The 12,593-nt window shown below is 46.1% G+C and overlaps 1 long non-coding RNA gene across 1 annotated transcript in view; it reads right to left on the reverse strand.

Moving 5' to 3' along the window:
* Window positions 1-11,547: 11,547 nt before the first annotated feature.
* Window positions 11,548-12,593, reverse strand: part of LOC143809117 (uncharacterized) — a 28,372-nt gene continuing 27,326 nt past the window's right edge. The window contains exon 3 of the long non-coding RNA XR_013222077.1: window positions 11,548-12,062. This is a non-coding gene — a long non-coding RNA (uncharacterized LOC143809117). The remainder of the gene's footprint in view (window positions 12,063-12,593) is intronic.

A 12,593-nucleotide genomic window follows, 5' to 3' on the forward strand; every position in this document is an offset into this window, starting at 1 on the left:
TTGTTTGGGGAATGCAGACCTTTATCATTAAATGAAGAAACCACTATAGTGGCGGATGGATTAATTGTAGTCATAACTATAACAGTGTGCAGGAAGAGACACCTGAGTCTGTGGACTGAACCAATCAAACATCTCAGTGAACCAGAAAAACAACAAAAACAATGGGAAAAAAGGTGAACACATATATACAAGTATACTACCTATCTGCCGCAGAAGCGGGGGCTGGGAGTACCTCCCATAGCAGATAGGGTGGACACACTCCGACGCGCGAGTGGCAATCTAACATTAGAAAAACTGCATCTGTAAAGGTACCGTCACACTAAGCAACGTCGCCAGCGATCTGTGACGTTGCAGCGTCCTAGGGAGCGATATCGCTGTATTTGACACGCAGCAGCGATCAGAATCCCGCTGTGAAATTGCTGGTCGCTGCTAGAAGGTCTGCACATTATTTGGTCGCTAGGTCGCCGTGTATCGCCGTGTTTGACAGCAAAAGCAACCATACCAGCGATATTTTACACTGGTAACCAGGGTAAACATCGGGTTACTAAGCGCAGGGCCGCGCTTAGTAACCCGATGTTTACCCTGGTTACCAGCGTAAAATGTAAAAAAAAACAAACACTACATACTCACATGCTTCCCCCGGCGTCCGCTTCCCACACTGACTGAGCGCCGCAAATTGAAAGTGAAAGCACAGCACAGCGGTGACGTCACCGCTGTGCCCTGCTACTGCCGGCGCTCAGTCATTACAGGAAGCGGACGCCGGGGGACGCATGTAAGTATGTACTTACATTTTACGCTGGTAACCAGGGTAAACATCGGGTTACTAAGCGTGGCCCTGCGCTTAGCAACCCGATGTTTACCCTGGTTACCCAGGGACCTCGGCATCGTTGGTCGCTGGAGAGCCGTCTGTGTGACAGCTCTCCAGCGACCACACAGCGACGCTGCAGCGATCGGCATCGCTGTCGCTATCGCTGCAGCGTCGCTTAGTGTGACGGTACCTTTACACAACAACTGATAAACAGTGAAGGCTATCTATGCATTAAGGAAGGCAACGGCGATAGAGATTTTTCATCGCAAGACCCGGGATGCTGTTCATGGAGGGGGTTTCTTCTTAACACTAGATCTTCCCTGTCTGGGCGACGCAAGACTTTTAACTGGAGTCCATTCTCCCTGATCTCCAGCAATAGCTTTCCATGGATAAGGGGCACGTGGATCCATATCCAGGGGGTGCCAAGAAGGGACTTCTATTTCGGTCAAGTTGAAAGTATCCCAGACTTTGGGGAGATCTTCCGGGCACCTGACGACCACTTGTTTGCCCCCACCATGTATGGCTAAACCAAAAGGAAAGAGCCATTTGTAAAGAATTTTTTTTCGAGCGTAACGTATCTAGTAGTGATTTTAGAATTCTGCATTTCATCAGGGTCGACGGTGCAAGGTCTTGGTACAGTTGAATGGGGGAGTTTTCATATGTGAGCGATTTGTTATCTCTGGAGGCCGCCAGGATGGCAGAAGTGTCCAGATAGCTCAGCAAACCACAGATAACATCTCTCGGTGGGTCAGAGGATTTTGGCTTAGGTCTGAGCGATCTGTGGACTCTTTCAATAATGATCTGGTCGCTTTTATCCCTTGGCAGGAGCAGAGCAAATATTTCTCTGGTAGCTTTTTCCAGAATCTCTTGGGAGACACTTTCAGGTAGACCTTTGATCCTGATATTCTTCCTACGGCTCCGGTTCTCCTGGTCTTCCAAAGCAAGCGCAGCATTATTTAGTTGCATTGTGTGGTAGTCCAGGTGGTCCTACATATTGTTTGAATGGTTAATAAGCGAAGCCTGTGAAGCCTCCAGAGATTCGACTCTGTTACCTATGTGTGAGAGGTCAGCCCTCATACCTGCTAGTTCAGCAATTAGAGGCTTCATAGCCTGAGCCAGAGACCTTTTGAGGAAGGATCTATACATTTTTCCAGAGTCAGCTTGAGGAACGTCACTGCCTGAGGCCTCATCGCTCGAATCGGTTTAGTCAGCCATATGATCTGTTGCAATGCTTGAATGAGGGTTTTTTGGAGTGGCTCTAGCCGTTGCCTTATGTTTAAGAATTTTCTCCATTTCCCCGTGTTTGCCTTGATAAAGGGTTGATGTTAAGCTCTTGGGGCGTACCTTTCCTGTTTCCACCATTATAAATTTATGTGATGCAAAATGGAAGCTTCTTATATCACCACTCGCGCCCAGGAATGTAGTTTATGATAGCATGTTTGTGGCGTGTGTTTTGATCCAGAATCTCCAAAGACAGACCATTATGTAAAGGTATTCCAGTAGAATATGCCAAACACACAGGGGCTATTTGTAGTATTGCCTTTAAATATCACCTTATAGGCTGTAATCAGACTGCAGTCAAAGGTGGACAGCGTCTAAGGTGGGCAGCGCCTGCCTTTTATAGTTTAAAATGCAAACCAAGGCAGCGGGGAGCAGTTCAGGAATGGGGGTGCAGTGATGGTCCTCACCATGGAACGCTCACAACGTCTCCCGCCATTTCAGGGAACCGAGCCAGAGGAGAGAGGCGAGCAGGGAGGTGGGTCCTTCCTCTACGCAGCGTCCGGGAGCTGCGAGCTAAGACTGTCGGCATGATGGCACTGGCCGCGTGTGGGTATCGAGGTGGGCGGGGCCATGCCTACCGCCCGTCCACCGCTCCGCTTCTCTCAGCCCACCGGGAGACATGGGAGCCCCCGTCAGACTCGTCCAGCACCCGCCAGGTCCCGGGCCCCCACCATCCGTGAGCCACGAGCAGGTACCTTGTGTCGCGGGTCACAGGTCCGGCGCAGCCGCTCGGCCGCCGCGCGGCTCTCCGGGCGGCCCTCTGGTCTCCCTCGCTGCTCTCTCCGGGCACCCGAAGCAGCCCCAGCAGCCGACCGAGCCAAGGGGTGAGAGGTGATAGGAGCGACTCCGGCGTCTCGGGTCTAAGTTGCGGGCCCGCCAAGTCCCCGTGCGTGTCGGCATCTCAGCGTTTCCGTCTCCCAGCCGGTATGAAGGCTGTTGGAGCTGCCACAGAGGGACACTGGTACCGAGTCGGGGGTCCTAAACAATTTTCACCCGAGAATCCTTATTTTGAGGCATTAACATGTGACTGGGATCGGGAGCTCTTGCAGAGCACGTCCGTCCTCGTTCAATCCCAGGCCGCGCCCCCCTTGTGAAGAATAATTTTGCTGTGAATCGAATCTCTAAATAAAATCTGAATGATTTGGCAGAATTTTGTCAGAGCCTCTCATCAGTAATAAAGATGTAATTTTTTTTACAGACTCCCATGTACAATATAAATCATCCTTTACAATACTCACCTACATATGATGTTACAGATGACACCAATGAATATTCCAAGGAGGTAACTGGTGATGGGAATTACAACATAAATTATGTATTTATTCCAAGGGATGTTTGGAGGAACAATACCATCCACTGAAAAAGAAGAAAGAATATGTATATTATATATATTCAATAACTTGTCTGTAATACACAATGCCATTATTACCGAAGCAGTCCTATAAAGGGAATCTGTTACCAGGCTTTTGCCATATTATCTGAGACAACCATAATGTAGAAGCATAGACCTTTATTATAGCGATGTGTCAATTACTGGACTGTTTCAATAGAATCACTGTTTTACCAGTAATTGGTTATCACCACAGGACAACTGGTCTTGCTCCGCCTAGTCCAGCCAGGCCTCCAGCACTGTTTAGCCGCTTTCTGTCAATATACATTGTAAACACAAAGCTGTGGCGGGGTTATACACAGCTCAAAAACTGAGCTCTGCTCAATCTGCAGCAGAGAAATCTCTGACTGTATTATGTATTCTATTGGACTGTAGGACTTGGCAAGACGATTAAAAATATAGGACTTTTATTTTGGCAAAATTATGTAGCAGGGATGATGCCATATTAATATACAGTATAATAGATATAATGGACAATATAGAGATCTATCCAGTTGCTTAGGTAGAGGCTGATGTGTCCCGGTAAAAAATTTTGACCTGGGTCCCCACCTGCATATTTCTCAGATGTATGGTCTCTTGTAGCATTCCAGATCCTGTGAAAACATACGTCTTTGCTCCCTCATGTACAATGTCCCCATCCTGTAAGAAAGTCCCCAATTCTGGCAATTCATATAATATCACCCATCCTGGCTCCTTCCTGTAATAATGTCCCCATCCTAACCCATTCCTGTAATAATGCTGCGTGCTTTGCTCAACTGAACAAAGCTGAGCTTCAATCTTCAGGCTTTTGGCCTATATCAGATATTAAACTGCATTTGGGCTACTGGTTTGGTTGGGCCTACTAACGGTGTCTGCCGCTGCTTGGTGTTCTCCTCCACTTTACAAAGCTGAGCTTTAATCTTCAGGCTTTCGGCCTATATCAGATATTACACTGCATTTGGGCTACTTGTTTGGTTGGGCCTACTAACGGTGTCTGCGGCTGCTTGCCTTTCTCAACTGAACAAAGCTGAGCTTCAATCTTCAGGCTTTTGGCCTATATCAGATATTAAACTGCATTTGTGCTACTGGTTTGGTTGGGCCTACTAACGGTGTCTGCCGCTGCTTGGTGTTCTCCACTTTACAAAGCTGAGCTTCTATCTTCAGGCTTTCGGCCTATATTAGATATTAAACTGCATTTGGCCTACTGGTTTGGTTGGGCCTACTAACGGTGTCTGCCGCTGCTTGTTGTTTGCCTTCACTGAGCAAAGACGAGCTTCAATCGTCAGGCTTTCGGCCTATATCAGATATTACACTACATTTGGGCTACTTGTTTGGTTGGGCCTACTAACGGTGTCTGCGGCTGCGTGCTTTGCTCAACTGAACAAAGCTGAGATTCAATCTTCAGGCTTTCGGCCTATATCAGATATTAAACTGCATTTGGGCTACTGGTTTGGTTGGGCCTACTAACGGTGTCTGCCGCTGCTTGGTATTCTCCACTTTACAAAGCTGAGCTTCTATCTTCAGGCTTTTGGCCTATATCAGATATTAAACTGTATTTGGGCTACTCATTTGGTTGGGCCTACTAACGGTGTCTGCCGCTTCTTGGTGTTCTCCTCCACTTTGTGTTCTCCACTTTACAAAGCTGAGCTTCAATCTTCAGGCTTTCGGCCTATATCAGATATTAAACTGCATTTGGGCTACTGGTTTGGTTGGGCCTACTAACGGTGTCTGCCGCTGCTTGGTGTTCTCCTCCACTTTACAAAGCTGAGCTTCTATCTTCAGGCTTTTGGCCTATATCAGATATTAAACTGCATTTGGCCTACTGGTTTGGTTGGGTCTGCCGCTGCTTGTTGTTTGTTTTCACTGAGCAAAGATGAGCTTCAATCTTCAGGCTTTCAGCCTATATCAGATATTACACTGCATTTGGGCTACTTGTTTGGTTGGGCCTACTAACGGTGTCTGCCTTCACTGAGCAAAGACAAGCTTCAATCTTCAGGCTTTCGGCCTATATCAGATATTAAACTGCATTTGGGCTACTTGTTTGGTTGGGCCTACTAACGGTGTCTGCCGCTGCTTGTTGTTTGCCTTCACTGAGCAAAGACGAGCTTCAATCGTCAGGCTTTCGGCCTATATCAGATATTACACTACATTTGGGCTACTTGTTTGGTTGGGCCTACTAACGGTGTCTGCGGCTGCGTGCTTTGCTCAACTGAACAAAGCTGAGATTCAATCTTCAGGCTTTCGGCCTATATCAGATATTAAACTGCATTTGGGCTACTGGTTTGGTTGGGCCTACTAACGGTGTCTGCCGCTGCTTGGTATTCTCCACTTTACAAAGCTGAGCTTCTATCTTCAGGCTTTTGGCCTATATCAGATATTAAACTGTATTTGGGCTACTCATTTGGTTGGGCCTACTAACGGTGTCTGCCGCTTCTTGGTGTTCTCTTCCACTTTGTGTTCTCCACTTTACAAAGCTGAGCTTCAATCTTCAGGCTTTCGGCCTATATCAGATATTAAACTGCATTTGGGTTACTGGTTTGGTTGTGCCTACTAACGGTGTCTGCCGCTGCTTGGTGTTCTCCTCCACTTTACAAAGCTGAGCTTCTATCTTCAGGCTTTTGGCCTATATCAGATATTAAACTGCATTTGGCCTACTGGTTTGGTTGGGCCTGCTAACGGTGTCTGCCGCTGCTTGTTGTTTGCCTTTACTGAGCAAAGATGAGCTTCAATCTTCAGGCTTTCAGCCTATATCAGATATTACACTGCATTTGGGCTACTTGTTTGGTTGGGCCTACTAACGGTGTCTGCCTTCACTGAGCAAAGACAAGCTTCAATCTTCAGGCTTTCGGCCTATATCAGATAATATACTGCATTTGGGCTACTTGTTTGGTTGGGCCTACTAACGGGGTCTTTGGCTGCTTGCTTTTCTCACCTGAACAAAGCTGAGCTTCAATCTTCCGGCTTTCGGCCTATATCAGATATTAAACTGCATTTGGGCTACTGGTTTGGTTGGGCGTACTAATGGTGTCTGCCGCTGCTTGGTGTTCTCCACTGAACAAAGCAGTGCCGCCTGTTTACTCCTGTTACCAATTTTGAACTTCATTTGGCCCACTTTATTACTTGGGCCTACTAACTGTGTCTGCCACTCATTACAGTTTTCCTCCACTGAACAAAGCTATGCCGCCTGTTTAGTCCTGTTACCAATTTTGAACTGCATTTAGCCTACTTTATTCTTTGGGACTATATCTGTGTTTCCTCCTCATCCTGCCCATTGGCCAGCCTGTTATGATCCTAATGGCAGAGGATCTCAGGAGTACCAGCTAAGTCTGCAAACACAAAAAACCATCTTATAGGGAAGTGGTAACTTGACTGACCTTATACCTGATCCTAGCACAAACAACTAGCAGCAGCCGGGGAATGTACCTACGTTGGTTCTAGACGTCTCGCGCCAGCCGGAGAACTAACTAACCCTTTCAGAGAAAATAAGACCTCTCTTGCCTCAAGAGAAAAGACCCCAAAGTAATAATACAAGCCCCCAACAAATAATAACGGTGAGGTAAGAAGAAATGACAAACGTAAGAATGAACTAGATTTAGCAAAGAGAGGCCCACTGACTAATAGCAGAAAATAGGAAGATGACTTATACGGTCAGCAAAAAACCCTACAAAATATCCACGCTGAATATCCAAGAACCCCCCCCGCACCGACTAACGGTGTGGGGGGAGAATAACAACCCCCCTTGAGCTTCCAGCAAAATCAGGAATCACATTTTAAACAAAGCTGGAACAAAATAAGGGAAATTCAAATGCACAGAAATAAGAAAGCAGGACTTAGCTTATCTTGCAAAATCAGGAGACCAGGAGACAGGAGAAAACAGACAAGGTCTGATAACAACGAATCCAGGCACAATACTGAGTATCCAGGAAGATTATATAGGCACACCCAGGCCAAACGAACCAGGTGGGTGCCAACCTGGGGAAAGACACTCCAAGTGCCATACCGCTAACGACCACAAGAGGGAGCCAAGAACTATAGTTCACAACAGTACCCCCCCTTTAAGGAGGGGTCACCGAACCCTCACCAAGACCACCAGGGCGATCAGGATGAGCAGCGTGAAAGGCACGAACCAAATCGGCCGCATGAACATCAGAGGCGACCACCCAGGAATTGTCCTCCTGACCATAGCCCTTCCATTTGACCAGATACTGAAGCCTCCGTCTAGAGAGACGAGAGTCCAAGATCTTCTCCACCACATACTCCAACTCTCCCTCAACCAACACTGGAGCAGGAGGCTCAACAGCAGGAACCATAGGCACCACGTACCGCCGTAACAAAGACCTATGGAGACTCAATGGAATGAATGTGCTCTGGCCGCAAATTTCAGAAATGGCCTTTCTGAAGCCATTAAGAATGTGATGGTGGGTTTCACAATTCCTACAAGTCTGAATGATTCTATGGCGCTGGCTATTCAGATTGATCGGCGTTTGTGGGAGCGCAAATCCGCTAATCATCTGGCGGTGTTGTCTGAACAGACACCTGTTTCAATGCAATGTGATAGAAACCCCGATCCAGCAATGCAATGTGATAGAATCCTGACTAGAACCGAACGACAAAATCATAGACGACAGAATGGGTGTGTTTTTACTGTGGTGATTCTACACATGTTATATCAGCATGCTCTAAACGACTAACCAAGGTTGTCAGTCCTGTCTCCATTGGTAATTTGCAGCCTAAATTTATTTTGTCTGTGACTTTAATTTGTTCATTGTCTTCCTACCCTGTTATGGCATTTGTGGATTCAGGTGCTGCCCTGAGTCTTATGGACTTGTCGTTTGCCAAGCGCTGTGGTTTTGTCCTGGAGCCTTTAAAAGTTCCTATTCCTCTCAGAGGAATTGATGCTACGCCACTGGCGGAAAATAAACCGCAGTATTGGACACAAGTGACCATGTGCATGACTCCTGAACATCGGGAGGTGATTCGTTTTCTTGTTCTGCATAAAATGAATGATTTGGTCGTGTTGGGTCTGCCATGGTTACAGACCCATAATCCTGTTTTGGATTGGAAGGCTATGTCGGTGTCGAGTTGGGGTTGTCAGGGAATTCATTGCGATTCTCCGCCGGTGTCTATTGCTACTTCTACTCCTTCAGAGGTTCCTGAGTATTTGTGTATCCCACACCAAGAGGGGAAGAGGATGGACGAATATGTCCCTTCTCCAAAGACTCCTTAATATAAGCACGCATCGCGGCATGCTCAGGTACAGACAGATTAAATAGTCGTCCCTTAGGAAATTTACTACCAGGAATCAAATCTATAGCGCAGTCACAGTCCCTATGAGGAGGAAGGGCACTGGACCTGGACTCACTGAATACATCCTGATAGTCCAACAAATACTCAGGGACTTCAGAAGGAGTAGAAGAAGCAATAGACACCGACGAGGAATCGCAATGAATTCCCTGACAACCCCAACTTGACACGGACATTGCCTTCCAATCCAAAACTGGATTATGGGTCTGTAACCATGGCAGACCCAGAACGACCAAATCCTGCATTTTATGCAAAACAAGAAAACGAATCACCTCCCGATGTTCAGGAGACATGCACATGGTCACTTGTGTCCAATACTGCGGTTTATTCTCCGCCAATGGCGTAGCATCAATTCCTCTAAGAGGAATAGGATTTTCTAAAGGCTCTAGGACAAAACCACAGCGCTTGGCAAATGATAAATCCATAAGACTCAGGGCAGCACCTGAATCCACAAATGCCATAACAGGGTAGGAAGATAATGAGCAAATCAAAGTCACAGACAAAATGAACTTAGGCTGCAAATTACCAATGGCGACAGGACTAACAACCTTTGATGGCCGTTTAGAGCATGCCGAGATAACATGTGTAGAATCACCACAGTAAAAACGCAACCCATTCTGACGCCTATGATTTTGCCGTTCGGTTCTAGTCAGGATTCTATCACATTGCACTGAGTCAGGTGTCCGTTCAGACAACACTGCCAGAGGATTAGCAGTTTTGCGCTCCCGCAAACGCCGATCAACCTGGATGGCCAGAGCCATAGAATCATTCAGACTTGTAGGAATGGGAAAACCCACCATCACATTCTTAATGGCTTCAGAAAGGCCATCTCTGAAACTTGCGGCCAGAGCACACTCATTCCATTGAGTAAGCACGGACCATTTCCGAAATTTTTGGCAGTACACCTCAGCTTCATCCTGGCCCTGAGAGATAGCCAGCAATGCTTTTTCTGCCTGTATTTCAAGATTGGGCTCCTCATAAAGCAATCCGAGCGCCAGAAAAAACGCATCAATATTTGCCAATGCCGGATCTCCTGGCGCCAATGAGAAAGCCCAATCCTGAGGGTCGCCACGCAAGAAGGAGATAACAATTTTAACTTGTTGAGTTGAGTCTCCAGACGAACGAGATCTCAAAGATAGAAACAATTTACAATTATTCCTAAAATTACTAAATTTAAATCGATCTCCAGAGAACAGCTCAGGAATAGGTATCTTAGGTTCTGACATAGGACTGCTAATAACAAAATCCTGAATGCCCTGCACACGTGCAGCAAGCTGATCCACACTAGTAATCAGAGTCTGAACATTCATGTCTGCAGCAGAGCTTCAAGCCACTCAGAGATAAAGGGGAGGAAGAAAAAAAAAAAAACTCAACTTCTTTTCTTATAGTCCCGCTTCAGCAATGCACTTTTCGGCCTGGATTACTGTTATGATCCTAATGGCAGAGGATCTCAGGAGTACCAGCTAAGTCTGCAAACACAAAAAAACAGCTCATAGGGAAGTGGTAACTTGACTGACCGTATACCTGATCCTAGCACAAACAACTAGCAGCAGCCGGGGAATGTACCTACGTTGGTTCTAGACGTCTCGCGCCAGCCGGAGAACTAACTAACCCTTTCAGAGAAAATAAGACCTCTCTTGCCTCAAGAGACAAGACCCCAAAGTAATAATACAAGCCCCCAACAAATAATAACGGTGAGGTAAGAAGAAATGACAAACGTAAGAATGAACTAGATTTAGCAAAGAGAGGCCCACTGACTAATAGCAGAAAATAGGAAGATGACTTATACGGTCAGCAAAAAACCCTACAAAATATCCACGCTGAATATCCAAGAACCCCCGCACCGACTAACGGTGTGGGGGGAGAATAACAGCCCCCCGTGAGCTTCCAGCAAAATCAGGAATCACATTTTAAACAAAGCTGGAACAAAATAAGGGAAATTCAAATGCACAAAAATAAGAAAGCAGGACTTAGCTTATCTTGCAAAATCAGTAGACAGGAGAAAACAGACAAGGTCTGATAACAACGAATCCAGGCACAATACTGAGTATCCAGGAAGATTATATAGGCACACCCAGGCCAAACGAACCAGGTGGGTGCCAACCTGGGGAAAGACACTCCAAGTGCCATACCGCTAATGACCACAAGAGGGAGCCAAGAACTATAGTTCACAACACCAGCCACTGCTACATGAGTCTGCTGGTACATTGACCCAGACCACTACATTCCCCTTTTACTGTACACAGCCAGAATCTGACCCTGCTGAAAGTCAAGTTCCCCTTCCCGCATACTATACCACCTAACACGGGGACAAAGAGGAATGTGCAGATGAAAATGCTGTTTCCTTCATCAGGTGAGGGGGCATACTCGTTGGCGACGTCACCCGCACAGGGCGCCGCATAGTACACAAAAGTGTCTCTGTCGGTGGGAGGCGCCCCCACCGTCAAACACACCGCCGTACTTTGAGGGGCCCTGTGCCAGTGCCAATGCGAACAAGTGGGCCCTCCCTGCTTGCTCGAGATAACAGCACTTGCAAAGTTTTAATACTTACCTCTCTCTGTTCCACCATCTTGACGTAGTCCATGTTTCCTGGGCCCACGAAAAAATTTAACCAGCCCTACCCCCCCACAACTTTAGCCAAATGACCCCCAATTTTCAATGCCTAACTATTATTATAAAGTACATTAATATTGACAAGCTTAAGTAACAAGAATTGATTTTTTTTTTCATTTGTTTATTAACAACAAAATAGTGTTACAAACATTTTGCATCCAAGAATGTCGAACATAAAATGTAATACATATAAACTGCATATTATTAAGCTTGAAATAAAATACAGCTGTCATCTATAACCAACGTTATATTATGATTATTAAAGCTGTTGGATCAATAGTAACACATGGAGTTAAAGAATTGATGTTTTTGACATTAAAATGGGCACTGTATGTGTTTTCCTGTCCTCCATTCACTGCCGACTTTGATTCCCCATTGATTGCATTGTGTTTTGTGTTTCTGTCGATCCCCGACTTTTCGCAATAATCGGCCGATTTCACCCGACCCGACTTTTGACAAAGTCGGGTTTCGCGAAAACCGACTCGATTCTAAAAAAAATTTAAAAAAAATTAAAAGTCGCTCAACCCTACCGACCACAAGAGCTAGTAATGGCAGACACTATAACAGCTTTCATAAAAGATCTGGATGATTTCCTCAATACACATAACATTGTGGGTTATAGTTAATAAAGTGACAAAATGAACAATCCGTGGAGAAAAGTTGAACTTGATGGACCTCGTTTTCAACCTATGAAAAAAAGCATAAGCAACAAGCAATGAATCAGAAAAAGAACACAGCCCCACTATACCTTAGAGCAGGTTTTTCAATGTGTGAGATAAGAGGATACAGCCCTAATCTCCTGGTCTAACCTTTGTGAGTCAGTGTGGAGGCAGAGGCAGCACAACTGAGTTTATCTGTGTCACATTACAAACCCTTCTATCAGCTTTCATCCTTCTTTGATACCACAGTCACCATCTCTGCTGTCCTGCCTCTTCCCCACACTGTCTGTCCAGAGATGCACCAGTCATCTGTTATGTCGGACGCTGTTCAGACCAGGTCGGCCGACAGACAGCAGTAATTCCGCTTTTGACCACTATTTGCTCATTGGCGTCTGCTAGATTTTATCTAGCTGTTCCGGGGTTAATTTACCTAATCCTTGGATTGGAAGCTGGGCCATGCCCACTGCCTTTAAATAGTTCTCCTGATCTTTGGGCGTCGCCGATTATAGCTTCTGTCTTGCGTTGTTATCTCGGTCTGGAGTGGAGAGCTGGTGGTTGG

This window comes from Ranitomeya variabilis, chromosome 2 (genome assembly GCF_051348905.1).
Source record: "Ranitomeya variabilis isolate aRanVar5 chromosome 2, aRanVar5.hap1, whole genome shotgun sequence".
NCBI lineage: Eukaryota > Metazoa > Chordata > Amphibia > Anura > Dendrobatidae > Ranitomeya > Ranitomeya variabilis.